The following is a 16,181-nucleotide window of genomic DNA, read 5'->3' as shown; positions in this document are numbered from 1 at the left end:
CAGTGGAAACAACCCGCTCAGGGCCACGGCAGCCCTGCCACGTACGACAGGCTGGGAGCTGGGCTGCACTCACTTCTTTCCAGGACAATAGCACTGTTTTCCTTCCTTCCATGCTGCAAAACAGATTCAGCCTGGTTGCATTAAATTCTTACGTTAATGTTCCATTAACTAGCCTCCCTTTCTTTATATTTGCTCTTGTTCATTGTTCTGCTTTGACTTTGTTTCGCTCCCCGTATAATTAAAACGTTTAACACTGTTCCTTCCTGTGGCCGGGACACATCGCTTACGTCCGTGTCGCGCCCACCCCTGGCTGAGGCCAAATGGAAACAATTAAAGCCGGGGTCCACGTTGTCCGTGTGCCGCCACCCTCGCCGCCGCCCAGCCACTAACGCGGCGGCGCCTCCGACCTTTGCCGGGCCCCGCGGCCAGGCAGAAGGGCCCGGAGGCTCTTTCTGCTGAAATAAGGGGGCAATGTATTTATTTGTTTGGGGTAATGTCCGTGCGAAAGGGCAGGGCTGTGCACCCGCGGCCCCGCCCCCGCCCCGCCGCCCCGCTGAGGGGGCCGCTGCCGCCGCCGCCCGGTAGGTGGCGCCTCGACACCGCCCACCTGCGCGGGCCTGGCCCGGCCCGGCCCGGCCTGCTCGGGAGGACGGGATAAAATAAAATATTAAAATGATAAAGCGGATGAGCAAAGCTGCCGACCGCTCCCCCTGCGCGATCTCTTCTGCAAAGCGGAGAGGCAGGATGGGCCTGCAGCCCGCTGCCGGCGTGAGGACACCAGCGCCACGGTCCGGCTTGCCCTGCTGTCCGCCCCAACGGGCTTTTGGCTTAGGAAAGAGCTATGAAAAATTGCGAATTAAAACCACTTTAGTCTCGGCTCAGCGGAGTCTGACAGAGCCTGCCCGGCTGCAGCAGCGGTCACTGCTGCAGTCGGTGCCCCGGCATGAGATCATCATGAGATCATTTCACATCCCCTGGGATCACAGGGAGGCTGCAGCGGGGCTGTGGTGGCACAAAACTGGTTGAGTGGAAAGCTGAAGCGCTCCCTGTTGGGAATGAGAAGCTGCTGTATCAGGAGAGGGTGCTGGGCTGTGGGTCGCCGCCTGAAACAGGGGAGAGTTAGGCAGCAGGTCAAGTAAATGCGAGCCCCTTGCACCCTCTCCCCAGAGCTCCCGACTCTGCTTCCTGACTAGCTCGTCCTGCAGTGCCTGCCTTTCACACGGGCTCTGTCAGCCCCTCTGGGTGCAAATCAGGGCTCCAGCCTCCACTCCAGAAGCCAGCTCCTCGTCTCTCCTACTGGTTTTTGCTCCCTGACCATAAAAAGGAGCTACTGATGTTTCGCCTACCCCGAAGTCAAACCCATTAAATAGTGTAGGACAGCCTTCTATCATGGTGATGAGAAGGGCAAGGGAAGGAAGCTATAGATTTTTTTAAAAGCTCATTTTCTTCCTTGGGTTTGTTTGTTTTTAATTAAACTCAGAAGTTCATTAAAACGCACTGATAAAAATCAAGAGATTTATTAAGGGGTTTCTTTGTTAGCCCGTATCAGTTTATAGTGTATCTGCACGGTGAGGTAGTCAGCTGCATGATGTGTGAGGGATTTAAATACTGAATATCCATGTTTGGGAAGCAGGCAGGAAGGAAGTGAAACAGTCAAGGTGTTTTGGTGTTTTTTAAATTACATTTGACAAGAGTCACTATGGTCTTCAAAGAATTCACAGCTCAGTGTCAAACTGTTCTGGTTCACTTCTCCTTGAAAATCCTCTCCTGCAAGCAATGCAAGTAGTTGTCCCAAAATGAAAGGATATTTCTGGAAATAGAAAAGTATTTCTGTTGCAACATCTATGCTTCCACTTTTGTATATTTTTGCAATAAACAGCTAGGATGTTGGGAGGAGAGGGTGTTGGTATCACATCTTTGTTACTAGAATATTGACATCTCTTGCTTCATTGATTTTTTATTACAGTCCCAAGGTTGGAAATAATGATTGTCAGTGACAGCTTTTTTGCTGCTTGCTTCAGCTTCAAGTGGTAATTTCAAGCATATTTTACTTTAGATTATTTCTCCCCGTCTGTATAAACTCTGCAACTCTTTCTGTCTGCAACATGAATAAGTAGTTTGTGAAAAGCCACCTCTTGAAAAGTTCAGGGCTGCAGCATGCCAGCATAAAAGATAACACCAAATCAAGCTGCCTTTGTCACTGCTACCGCTGCTGTCTTGGCATCTGTCGACAAAGAGCCGCTCCAATCTGGGGATCCCTGCTGGGGTGAGATATGGCCACGTCTCCAGCAACGGACCGGGCGACACCAGTGCCAGAGCGCTGCGACCATCTGATGCAAGTCGCTCCTAATGAAAGTCCAGCATGGGGCTAAATGAGTTTCCTCCTCTGCTGGGTGAGGGGCTAATGATAAAAGCCCTCCCTGGGCTCGCCACTGCTGTCGGCAGCTTTGTCAGGGCATATGGCAGTTCGCTAACTGCAGCTTCTGCGAGGTTCCCTCTCGCCGTGTTACCTCTGGATTTGGCTGGCGGGCTGGGCTGAGGCTCCTCTGCCTGCTGCCCGAGCCATGTGCGGGTGCGTGGGTGCTTGCCGCGGTAAAGGGCGGGCACTTGTGGGGCGATATCAGTTTGGCACCCGGTGACTGTTGCTGTTGCCGCTGCAGAATCACAGCTCACATGAAATCTGTACCCGTTTGCTGTAGAAAAGGCTAAAATTTGCTAGTTAGTGCAGTTAGCTGTGCTGCTTCACATGCAGACACCTCTGCTGCCCCAGATGTGTGGGCTCAGGCATTCTGCATTTTCAGTCACAGCATTAACAGGATTGTAGTAGTAGTGGTAGTAATTATATTAATAATAACAACAACAATAATAATAACATAGAGTAATAACAATGAAGAAAAAAAGGAAGAAGGCAGTGAAGTAAATAGGACAGTTGCAGCCACAAAGTCTCTAGGCAGCTCACAAAATGTAATTTTGAATAATAAGAGGAAGAAAGTAGATTCTGTCTTCTAGAAGTAGACCTTTCATTAGAGAAACCAGTGAGAAATTTGGTGTAGATTAAAAAAACCCAAAAGACAAATGCACATAAACACACACGCACACACACACACACAGAGATCCTGCATAGAAAATATGCACATAAACACACACGCAAAAACAAAACAAAAAAAAAAAAAAAAAAAAAAAAACAAAAAAAACAAAAAAACACCACCAAACCACTGTAGGGATAGGAGCTTGCTGGCTCACATTCTTATTGCAGTTTCTTCCACCTCAACTTTTTGTAGTTGATGTTAAATGTGAGACCTGTAATTTATTTTTTTTTTCAAACACAGCAGCAGCAGCATGTTCTCTGCACCTGTTGGCTTTATGATTTGCTTCTCACAACAATTCCTTTGCTGTTGAGACATGATTTGAATGACAGGCACTGCTGAATCAGCTTGTAAATAGAAATGGAGGTGGGTTCAACGCATTTTCCAAAATAACCTCCCTCTTCATGCCTTGTGTGACTTGCCCTTTGCAAGGCATATTTTATTCCTCTTCATCTCTTGCCATTCGATTTCTCTGTTCTGTTTTAATATTCTTTCTATCTCTCACCATTATTTCCACATTCTTGTGTTGTTCTCTTTGCTCTACACTCCTCTGGGTTCACTCCTCAACAAGATATCAGCAACTTAGATAACAGCAGAAGCATTCATAAGTGAAATGCTTAGTTAAAGCATAATAACCCTGCCCTTGAGATGCATTCATGGCAGGTCAGAACCATATAAAGCTTTTCTTAGAGACCTTCAATTACAGGATAGTCACTGCTCCTGACTGACCACAGTAACTCCATGGTGCCCTGGGATTAATAATTCCCCAATACTGAGTTAGACTGGCTGTTTGCCTCTAAGGACACAAGGCAGCTCAATGGAAGGCCATAATCTGAAGCATTATGAGAAACAAAACAAAACACAGCCTTACTACTGCAATCACTGTCCATTTTCTGTGAGTTAGAAAGTCTGCTCAGTACAGTGCTGAGTCAGGATTTTGGAATGCTTTTGGGATTTGTCAAGGATGTACTTGTTTAGACAAGTGTGGCACACTCTGTTTGTGGATCTCAAAGCACCTTAGGCCTGTTTATCATTTGGACTCTTAAGACCCCTCGCTGGTGTTAGGTTATGTCAAAGACTGGAAAACTTAGGCATTGAGGCTGTGGTCTTTAGGAAGTTTATTACTGCCAGGATCCCTTCCAAGATCTGTGCCTAAATGCTTGAGGCACTATTGAAAAAGGGGTTTATGTGCCTTAGCAGATTTGCCCTGTTACATAAGCTTCTCGCTGGCATTACTGTCAATCTTGAAAGCCAGTGGGAGTTCTGGATAGGTCAGGGAGGTCACACAAAGGTCCATTTAATTGTATCAGATCGAAGCAAAGTACAGATGGAAGCCTGCTGCGTTTTTCTGGCACGCGTTCTGTATGCCTTTTAAAATTAAACCTTTGGATTTAGCCAACACATTCATTAGCAAGTGTTTCATGTGGGCTTCAGGTGCTTCTTCTGTTGGTGGTAGTATCCAAATTAATAATTTTTAAAAGCAATTACTATTATTTAAAATATTTTGTTGTGAATCACATGGAAAGCTCCATCAAGTACCAAAAGCATTATGTCCCATTTGTCATACTGCTGTGTTAAGGTATTCAAGAAATTAACCTTGCAATTTAACTGAAATAAAAAGGAATTTTATGTAAAGCATTTTCCCCCATTTTGCTGTTGATTGATCCACATGTATCCAGTACAAACGTAAAATATGCTGTGAGTGGCTTTCACTATCTCTTGGAAGCTATGGGAAGAACAGTTGAGGGGCTATGCGTCGTATGAGAGACTCTCAGAGAAGGTAGGCCCAAACAAGTCTCTGCCCGGATGAGGGCAACCCTGACCACTACTGAAATGTGTGCAAGCCCAGCTGATGTTCTAGGAGTTCCTGGGATGTCTGCTGCAAGCTCCTCTCGCTCCAGTCCTGTGTTTGCTGTGCTTATCACACAGCACTGGCTCACTGCAGGCTTCCATGTCCTGGTGCATCGTGCATCCAGTTGAGGAGTTAGGGTCTGTCCCCAGCTCCTGCTCAGGAAAGGCTGTTTCTAGGCAGCCTGAACCCTCTGACAAAACACACTGCTTACACAAACTGTGTAAGGACTCTTGCAGAAAGGGGAGGGAAACTTTTCAAATAAGCTTGGCCTGTTAGAGGAAGTTTATATAAAGACTACAGGGCAATTAACTTCTTGACAACTGTTTTTTCTTGATGGGCCCTACATAAACAAAGTTACCTGAATACAGAAAAATGAGAGTGGTTTTTATAAACTTATTATTTGTCAATAAAAATGCCCTAAAAGGTGTTGTGTAGTTTGCCCCATTCACCTAAAATCTCAGGTTTCTTTATGGAAAAGGCTTCCCAAAATTCTCTTCACCTTTTCCATTCAAGAAAGTTTCAGGGGAAATTTTAAATATAGACCCCGCTGGATCTCCTCCTTCTCCTCCACCAATAACTTAAAAATACTCATTTCAAGTGTACTTGCAGGGAAATTTTTTGTTCTAAGTCATTTTACTTAAAAGCCTTTAATTTCTGAAGCATCAGCTTTTCATCTTCTCTCCACCTTTTTACTTTTTTACCATTTTCTCAATACTTCAGGATGTGTGGTAGCTTATTCACACTATTCCACTTTTCCCTTCTATATTCCAAAGTCAAGGAAGATTTGAAAATTGAACACAAGGATACATAAAAGGAAGGGGGAGGCGCACACACAGGTGAAGATAAGAGTAACAGAAATAAATCCACAACTTACCCTCTCTATTGCAACCATAACAAATATAACAGAAATAAAGAGTGGGGGCAATTTTGATTTAATGTATTAATATCATTCTTTTATATCTATAAGTAAACATTTAAGTCAGAAAACAGAAAATTAATCTGATTTCAAAATGTCCAGTCTAAAATATGTGGAAATATATTCTTAAATTAATTTATTTCAATAACTGTTTTCAATTAGATGACATTTTAGCTTTGAAAAAAGACATTTGGTTTGATTTACAGCTTGATTTGCATTATTCCAAAGACTCCAACAAAGGTGTGGAGCCATCATTTGTGGTCACTGTGAGTGTGGTTCTTGGACACTTTTGTGGTGGTCACATTTTCAGTATCCACAGGCACTTTTTATTCATGAGAGGAAGACTAACTTGTCTATAAGATAATGAAGCCTTTTAAACAAAAGAGTAAAAAATTAGTTGGCTTGAAGAAACAAGATGACAGAAACAGAACTACCAGTACTTTATATGGAGTAATGCTTGGCTGAAAATATTTTTAGCTGGGTAGAAAGGGGAAGGAGCAAAAAAGGTAGATTATGGATGAAGTGTGTGAAATTTTGTAATTGTCCTGTGCCCTGGTATGTTACCAGCCACTGCAATGGGCTGGGACAAGTTCTTATTCCACTACTTATACTGTTTCCTGTGGCCTCAGTAAATCACTTAACCTTTGTCCCTAAGTTCCCTTATTCAACAATTGGGAATTTTAAAACTTAGTTTTCTGCCTCAGAGAAGTGTTGTGAAATTTAACTAGTTAATGTCTGAAAAAGGCTTTGAACCTCACCGAATAACTACATTAGATGTTTTTTAAAGTGAGGAATATCACAAATGCAAGGTGAAAATAGGTAAATAATATAAATTAATGAAAAATTCTCTTTTTTATACCATTCAGAAAGAAGAACGAACAGGTTGAATGTGAAATCAGTGTTGCTGAAGAGTATAAAGAAGCAATTACTGAATAAATCTGCTTCGGAACACACCTTGTAATTCACAATTCTATCAAACAATCTTCAATCTCCCCATTTTGCATTACTGACATTTATGATGACTCTACCATGCATTTTTCCTTCCGATTTTCACTCCCCTTTTAACAACACAAGTTTGTGTTTGCCCAGACAAGTAAGAACATTTTCAGTAAAGAATATGGAATGAATTAATTGTTTGGTGGGTTTGGTTTTTTTCCATAGAAGGTTTTACCTTCCCAGTAATATCTTCTATAGTTTTCTTCCAGTGTGCTGTCAGCCCTATATTTATCGGGTGTCATTTCTTTTTATTCAATAATTATGCTATTTTCAGTAGTGCTGGATAAATGCTTCAGAAAGCTGTCTACAAATACTCATTTGAGCACTTAAATAAACTCATTTCAATTATGTTCATGCATATTTCATGTACACTTTATCTGATCATTCTAGTGAATGATTTATTGGCAGGAATGTTTGTCCAAATGAAAGATTCCAAGGTCCAGGTAACTCACAAAGAAAAAAAAAAAAAAACCCAAAAAAAAAAAAACCCCGATCCCCCCCCCCCCAAAAAAAAAAAAACCCCGATCCCCCCCCCCCCAAAAAAAAAAAAACCCCGATCCCCCCCCCCCCAAAAAAAAAAAAACCCCGATCCCCCCCCCCCCAAAAAAAAAAAAACCCCGATCCCCCCCCCCCCAAAAAAAAAAAAAGTGAAATCTGCATTTTTTATAATAAAATTCTGTACTATAAACCATAAGTAAACTCAAGGTCAATGTGTTACATAAGAATGAAAAATTAACCATTGTCCAATAAAGTTCATTCTACTTTAATTCATTTGCAGTCAACTAATCCTGAGTAAATGGCAAACTAAGAGTGATTAAGAATGATTTTTAAAACATCAGAACATTCCGAACAGGTAGTCAATGAGAGAAAAACAACATTCCAGTAGTTGACAATTCATGGTGGCAATTCATGGAATAAGTCACCTGCAAATTCTCTGGTCTTTTATTTTGTTTGTCTTATTTGGATACTGGATTTGGTATAATAAAATTCATGCTGTTTATCTGACCAACACAGGAGAAAAACCTATTGAAAATGCACAGTTATGCACAAAGCGTCCTTTGGAGAAAAGTTGATTTATCCACAGGACTGAACATGTTTGTGAAAAGTAGTGTTACCCATAACATATTCAGTTGAATAACTTGTGTTTTTCTCTACATTTAATTTCAGGATGGTCATTCCAAATGGATACATGGCTTATTTGTTTAGATGACTTATTATTAAAATGGGAAAGAGAAATGATACCTCTACTGATGAGTGCTATTGTAGGTTGACATTTAAACTGTTGTTAGCAGTGCTATGAATCAACAAAACATTTCTGTTCTTCCTTCCAATAAGTGCTAATATGTGCGGAATAGTTTGGAGAAGTCACAAGTACTCTGAATACAAGCAGTCTAACACTTACAAATCCCAGAATATTTTTTACACACATGATTTTCAAATTTCAGAGTAAAATTAATAATCTCCAAGGCAATAAATGAAATTTCTCTCCTTAAACTGAAAACAAAACAAAAAAGTGAACCTGTTGAACAGGCAGGCAAATCAGCACCCCTGTCTATAATAGTTTATATTTCCTTATATCATTTTACATTTATCCTGCTACAAAGTGGTGCATTCAAAAAGGTCCAAGAAACATTACCCTTTATAATCTGTCTTCTCTGATAGGAGATTAATCTGCCATTATAATTACTTTCTCTCCCATTCTCTGTCTCATTTTGCACTTTAGAAAGTAAATTGTGCTTCTCCAGTATGTGACAGCTCTGTCACGTGGGAATTTGGGCAAGTCAAGAAGCCCATATCTGCAAAGACTGTACAAGCAGTTAAGCGGTCCTGTTGTCATTGGTGGGATTGCTCATTATGAAAGTCACATCATTGCCTTGCAACAAGGACAGCAAGGGGCAATCGAGAAATGTTCAGAAGTGACCAGTTTGTTGAGGGAAGAAAAGAGACATTTATTTAACTAAGAGTTAGACACCTGGTGCTGCCCCAGGATTTGTTTCATAGCCTTAAACCCTCTCCAGCGTTTATGGCTTTAGGTAGTCTTTCCTGTATTGCAAGACAATGGAGTAAAGGTGACAATTACATGTTACTGAAGGAGAGCTTGATTATTGTAGTCCTTAAGGATGGGTTGATGCAGTAAATCACACCAGGCAGGTTGAAATTATTTCAGTTGCAGGGGTAAAAGGAGTAATTTTCCATAGCTTTTGGGAAAAATTAATCAACTCCTCCCCTTTCCTCTCTCACCTTTCCCCCTCCTTCTATGCCAATACGTTGTGAAGGGCTAAGTACACTACAGACAAGATGGGAGATAATTCTCTGGTGTGTGGATCACAAGGAGACTTCAGTGTGAGAAAATGAGATATGGGAGACCAGTTGCTTGAACAGCCAGGGATCTCTGTTAGACAAGCAGTATATTTTAGCCCTTTACTGACTCGCAAGTTTGATCAGGACCTGCTTTTGTTCCTAAATTTTGGGGAACAAAAAAAAAAGCTGCTGCTTTTAGTTGCTAACTGATTATATTGTTTGATCTTTTCTAAAAGTTAGGAGTGGTGTTATTAATAACCTGGGAAGTTTATCTGAGTATCATCAGGATTAACTTCTACAGCAGTTGAAGGTGAAGAAGGAGTGACAGTCACCAGGGATAGATAACTCAGTGAGGAAATGCCGAAATTGGAGACACATGGGTTGCCCAAGGAGGTACATCTCAGCAGGCAGATAAAACCTCCACTCTGAAAGAAGATTTCCCACTGACTTGGGGGATGCTGAAGATAATCTTTCTGTACACCACCTTTCTGACATCTCATGGAGAACTGGTCTTTTGGTTTGTGACAACCTATCAATGGTCTGTTTGTGGAATCTGACTGTCTTAAATTCTGAGTAATTTATTTATTTCATTTCCCCCCAGAAACAAGCAAACAAACATTTGCTTCTTTCTTAGACCATCATTACTGATTCTATTTAGTTCCTTCACAATTGCTTGCAGCTGGATCCATTAAAAAAATTAAAACATCCTCTCCTTTTTAAATCATACACAAGATGATTACTCTGACTACAGTGATCTGCAACTACATTAATTTACACCAATACTATCTTAATTTCCTTCCTTTCCCATTTAGTTACATAATGTGAAAATTAGCCTATTTTAGTATCATTATGATGATTTTGAGCTTCTTATTCTTCTCTCACATCATGCTGGCTGCCCAAGATGACCTCAAAAACAATCAAAAGAGAAGAAGGAATGGTTCTCTTGTCATGGCAACATTTTGCGTAAGAGTACCAGTGTAGCTCCTGCTTCCTGAAAGCTTTCTGGGGCTATTCTGGGAACATGGGACTCCCACTTAGTCTGATTAACTTCTGATTAATGTAAAGAATGAAAGTACTTAAAAAAAAGAGATGAGTTCTATTTCCAATGAATTGCTTTGTGTATAAGAAGCCAGGATATGGTACAAACAGGGAGAGAAAAAAAAATCTCTTTGGTATTTAGTTCTAAAAAAAGAAAGGCAAATTGCTATTCAGGCTGTAGGCTGGCTTGTATGGCCATCTATTTATTCATAATCGTTTTGAAGTGGTAAGAACAAATCTGGTGGCAGGCCCAACTCAGGGCTTCTCAGTAGAGTAGGCAGAAAATTAGTTTTATTGATCCAGAAGTGAGGGGTAAGAACAGTTTCTATGACTGTAAGATGGGAAAACCTGGACCTGTTTGAGAGAAGCATGACTGGATCATAAATTTGGTTGCTGCTTCTCAGGTGGTAGCTTCAGCCATCCTGCCATGCACAGAGGTACAGGTGGACATGGGCAATGGGGCCTGTGTCATTTCTCTGTGTCCATGGCAGCCTGCTATCCTGAAAAATTTCTTTTTTAACCTATGTCTAGAGCATGTCTTCCTTCTTGACTGAACAGATTTTTGTAGCCCAATGAAGAGCTGTATTTGTGGTATTAACTGCAACAAGCCAATATTTGTGTTGGTACAATACTGCCTGTGATGGGAGGACTAAATTCAAACCATGGTTCTGCCAAACAAAATTACACTAGAGTAGAAAAACAGCCCCAAAGCCAATCCTACATTTTGCATTCTGTGAAGCCTGAAATCTCGTTGTATGCTATTCCACACCAAAATTTTAACCTTGAATATCTTTCCGACTTGAGAGACTTAAAAAAGTCAGTTTTGTTCATTTGCAGCCAAATTTCCATCAATGTGTGGGATCACATTAACCTAAAGGACCCACAGGGAAGGGACCTATGATGCAGCCAGGCTATGGGAGAGCAAATATACTGTGAATCTCAAAAAGAAAATAATCCTTTCTTTCAATGTGGTCTATGTTGACTCTCCCATTACTATTTTGAAAAACAATATAAGTTTGCATTATGGAAATGAGCAGAAGTCTCAGTGAAACTGGATTTTGGCACTCTGCAGATTGGGTTTTCAAGAAATATGTTCTATTCAGGTTTCCCCCAAAATCTATAAGTACACAGGCAGCAGAGTTAGGACTTAAGCTAGGCTATGGAATCTGGACACTGATTGAAAAAAACTGGAGATAAAAGACATCCTGGACATCTGTAGTTTGATGAAGAGATAATTTTTCCATGTTCTTCCATTTGGACAAAAGTCTACCGAGCCGTTGTAGGCATGTTTGTGTAATTTTTTTTTAAGCAATACTTCCATTTTTCTCACCTATCTATCTGCCTGATACTAAGAATGGAACTATTTCAGTAAAGAACTAAAATTACCAGATGAAAACCAAATAGTGTGCACATTTTGTGGACTGATGTTCAGGCAGTGTAAAACATATGCCAGTGGCAATAGTATGGGGAGGACAGAATATGTGGGGAGGACAGAAAGAGAGTAAGGAAAACATTACCATTTCATGAATCCCAACAATACTCCGCTGATCCTCTCCAGCTGATCTTCTTGGTCACCCCAAAAAGCCTAGAATCTGATGGCTTAGTATATGTTCAGGCCAGGTAGGAAAATCCAGGCATTTCCCTGGTGGAGGGGAGCGGCGGGGTTGCCTTTGTCTCTTACAACAGACTCTGGGTTTGTTGCATCATTTGCAGTCCTGTGGTGCAAGGTCTCAGGAATGACTCTGGGGGGCACTTTGGGGTAGTCTTTGATGGATTAAGGCACCCCCTCAGCTGCCCTTCATGTGAATGTCCTGTGGATGTGGCTCTGCTGGGGGTTCCATAGCCAGTTTCTGTAAGGGAAGATGGGTTCACTGTCCCTGAGCAGGGGTTACAACACACCAAAACTTCCTCCCCCATCTCAGCTGGGGGGCAAAGCTGTGCAAATTTGCTTCCAGCAAATGAGTCTGTGGGCTATGGTCTCCTCCACGTAAAAGCAAGCCAGAGATGATTCTTAGCATGGCTGCTGGGTTTGACTCACATTCTTTTTCTTGTTTACTTGTTTCAGGTGATTGAAAAATGGGTTTTCAATTAGATAAATATCTAATCTCAGCAGTTTGACTTTCTGTCCAAAGTCCCAGTCAGATATCTTCAGAGAGACTTCCTTGGTTATAGCTTCTTTACACAGTTTTTGTTAAAATGACCAAAACTTTGTATCAATGTTTCAGGCATGAACCACTTCAGTCTCTGTCAGGAGTAAGGAACTGAGAATATGAAGGATGTAAAGTATCAAGTAAGTTGTTCCCTCTTGTCAGAGTCAGTAGTCTGGACATTATATTGGCAAATAACACTTAAGATGAATTGCACAGCTCAATCTGCAGCTCATACATGTATATTGGAAAACTGAAGAGAATTAATGTGAGCAATTTTTTAATATTAAATTGAAAATGGGACATCTTTTTTGCCAACAGAATATTACGTCAAATTGTTTTCTTTATTGCATTTTTCTTTTGAATATGATTACTATTTTCCATTTTCTTTAAGAATGCACGATCCTATTGTTTCTCCATGCTAACTATTTGGACTTTCCTTTGATCTATAGCAATTTCATTTAATTTAACAGAACAGGATTGGAGTTCTCAAGCATTTTATCATTTCTTTTTTGATGAAATCTGATGCAAATCCATGAGTTCTGTAGAAAAATGCACTGTTATTGACATAAATGTGCATTGTGTCAGGCCTTCACATTTCAGGCATTTTTTATATGTCCTGACAATAGTTCTTGAACTGTGTAGACAGTACTGATGGATTATCCATTCTTCAGAATTTCAAAATGGAAACAAAAATGTTGGTCAAAGAAAAAATCTTGGTCCCATTGTAATCAAAGGATGCTCATTAGAAATATTTCCAAATGCTTTTCTTTTGAACTACAACCCAGATGTATAGACTTACTAGACTTCTTTATAGTGTAAAAATTAATTCCTTTCATGCTGGAACTAGACAACTGTGGTTGTTTAAGGGTCAGTGAGCCTGATTTGATGATGTTGAATATAGGGTAGCCTCTGTCCAAAGTCCAGTTTTGTTATATATGATGAAATGAGATTGTTAGGTAGGATCATTCCATGTGCTGGTGCCTCAGGAAGTCAGCTAGGAGAAGGGCACAAAAGTTCCCTCAGTTGTTACAAAAGAAAGGCCAAAGAGAAGTAGGAATTACAAACAGCTGTCAAACACATGCTGGTCACATCTAGAAGGGGGCACAAGAGATCATGAGATGGGACACTAGTGCCAACTGTATGTCTCCTTAGCTCCTTTTAAAGGATTTGATTAGGAGAAAATAAGCTTTGACTTGATGATGGCATGTCCACCATGTTCACTTGACACATTACATGCTTAATTGTCATGTTACTGTGAAAAAATATTATGAAATTTATGAATTATTGGTTTGTACTCCAGAAAAGGATAAAGTAGCAGGTTTGCTGTTGCTTTATCTTTTAGTATACTAACACACATGACCACAAAGAGATCCTAGAAAGTGAAATCAAGTGAGTCATTAGATTTATTAATAATTTAAGGAACAGTACTGATTGCCCCATTCACAGGGGAATTAAAAGCTTGGGGCAGGAAACTGTATCTCTGGCAGGGCATATACTACACAAAAAGTTCTAGTAGGAATTAAAGCTTCAATAAATGGAAGAGGTCATTTATTGTAGTTTTAAGTTTTATTCAAGATAATTTCCATGAATGGGATTTTCAGCAAAAGACCTGAAAAGTCAGACCTAAAAAATTTATTATGAATCAAGACTCATTACAGACTGAAGGCTCAGCTTGAAAGCAAATAACAAAAGCAATTTGTTTTGCTGGAAGAAATTGTAAGAATAGCCATGTACAAAAGTAAGGGTAGGATCTGGGAAAGAACCTACAGACTGTCAAAGTTTCCTCTTTACAGCAGCAAGCAAGAACCACAATGGCTGTCATTCTGCTGATTCTTCTGTGTCCCTTGCCCAGTTCATGCACATAAACCACATAAATTCTTTTTCCTTTCATAAATCCTCAGTGACTGTCTTCTGTGGGACTGTCATTTTAACTACATGCTCCATATTTCAGGGTCTCTTGTCGTACCAATTTTTCCAATATTCAGTCAATCGGGTAACAAGTTTAGTAAGAGGCAAAATGAAGAGATTTGGTTTTTCAATCCACTAACTCTCACATTGACATTGATTGATAATAATGATGTATATATGCACACGACATGGTGATTTAAAGAAGAAAAATTTGGTAAAATCCTAAACAAAATCCAGAAAGAAAAATATTAATGAAAAGTTGGAATTCTCTGAAAAAAACTCCATGGCCATAAATCATATATTGATCCAAGAGAAAGGGAAAAAAGAGTACCAATCTATATTTGTCATAATAGACAAACATATGATAGGATAAAGAACAAATAGATGTTGGATGATCTAAAATGTTGGAAGGTTTCTTTCCATCAAGACGGCAACAAAACATGGTAGAGGGGAAATGGCAGTATTATTCAGGATACAAAAAGGACAGAAAATTTCAATAAATATTTCTATTCCCTGCATTTGGAAATGAGGGGAATAGTACTTCTATCTGATGATGAGGTATATTACCAGCCTTCTTCATTTCTAATGGAATAACAGAAACAACTCCTAGAAAATACACATCTTTTACACTTGAGGAAGAAAGTATAATTTCACTGCTCCTTTTTGAGGATTGATTGATGGGATATTCTGTAAATGTAATGGGCTTTTCAAAGACCTTGGAATCAGTGGTGCATAATGTTCTGATTATAGAATCAATGCTATGCAACACCAATAAAGAACATGTTAAATGGATTAAAAGTTGGCCACCTGACAGCTTCCAGAATCACAGTCATCAGTGGTCAATGGGTAACACTGACTTGCTGTTGAACAGTTGTATCCTAACATTGGGAAGTTACCATAAGGGTCAATGCTGGGCCAGTACTGTTCAGCATTTTTGGTGCTGGGAATCAGTAACTGTGAAATAATGAATTGCTGCTGTGGAGGATTCTAGGTGACCAAGACATTGTGGAAACAGGCACACAAACCGATCTGGATCAGTTGCAGCTAAGCTTGTTCAAACAAACCATTTTGAATACAGCTAATTAGTCCTATCTAAGAGGAAAAATAGAGTTCATGACAAGGCAGGAGACCCATTCAGATAGAAGTTAGAGTGCACCTCTTTAACAGTACTGGTTGGAAGGGGTAAATTGACATAACAAAGCACCAAATCAAGATGTTATATCTTCTTTGAAGAGGTATTTTAACAAAAAACAAGTAATTGATCATCATACAGAGTAATGCATATGGATTGCAAGGGCCTAGATGACTGAGAAATGAGACTCAGATTTCTAGTGGCCTGTCTGACTTTGCACTCAATAAATTGGTAACTTAATGTCCCCAGAATTTAAGCTCTTGAAAATTTCCTATGAATTTTTATTGGGTTTTGGTTCTATTCTTATGTTGTGCAAAACAGTTAGCTCACATCTTTAAAAAAATCCCAGTCACGATTAGTAAGATCTTAAAAACATAAACTGAAAAGGGAAATAACTGCGTCATTACCCACTGGCCACTCCTTACTTTTAAAAGACATAATACCTCTTCTCCATCCCCTGTGCCACACAAATGCTAAGTACTGTCTCTAAATCCAAGGGAAGTTTCTGGCAGAAATGCTGAACCTAGAAAAGTAAGGGTTTGGTGAAATTCTGCATTCTGAAGGGATTAGTAGTATGAATGTGTACTTAAATCTCTCTCTCTCTCTCTCTCTCAATCTCTCTTTCTTTTTTTTTTTTTTTTTGCCTAATTTCATGTTGCCATTTTTATCTCTGCTCTTTTATCAAGTCCCCTTTTTTTAAATATATATTTCAGGTATCAAGTTATCCATGCAAGACATTTATTCTCCTTGGCATAACTAGATCCCATTGTAATAAATAGAAGTTTCCTAATACTCATAAGAT

This window comes from Onychostruthus taczanowskii, unplaced genomic scaffold, assembly GCF_017590055.1.
Source record: "Onychostruthus taczanowskii isolate IOZ18803 unplaced genomic scaffold, ASM1759005v1 scaffold40, whole genome shotgun sequence".
Classification (NCBI taxonomy): Eukaryota; Metazoa; Chordata; class Aves; order Passeriformes; family Passeridae; genus Onychostruthus; species Onychostruthus taczanowskii.
This window is presented reverse-complemented; position numbering follows the sequence as displayed.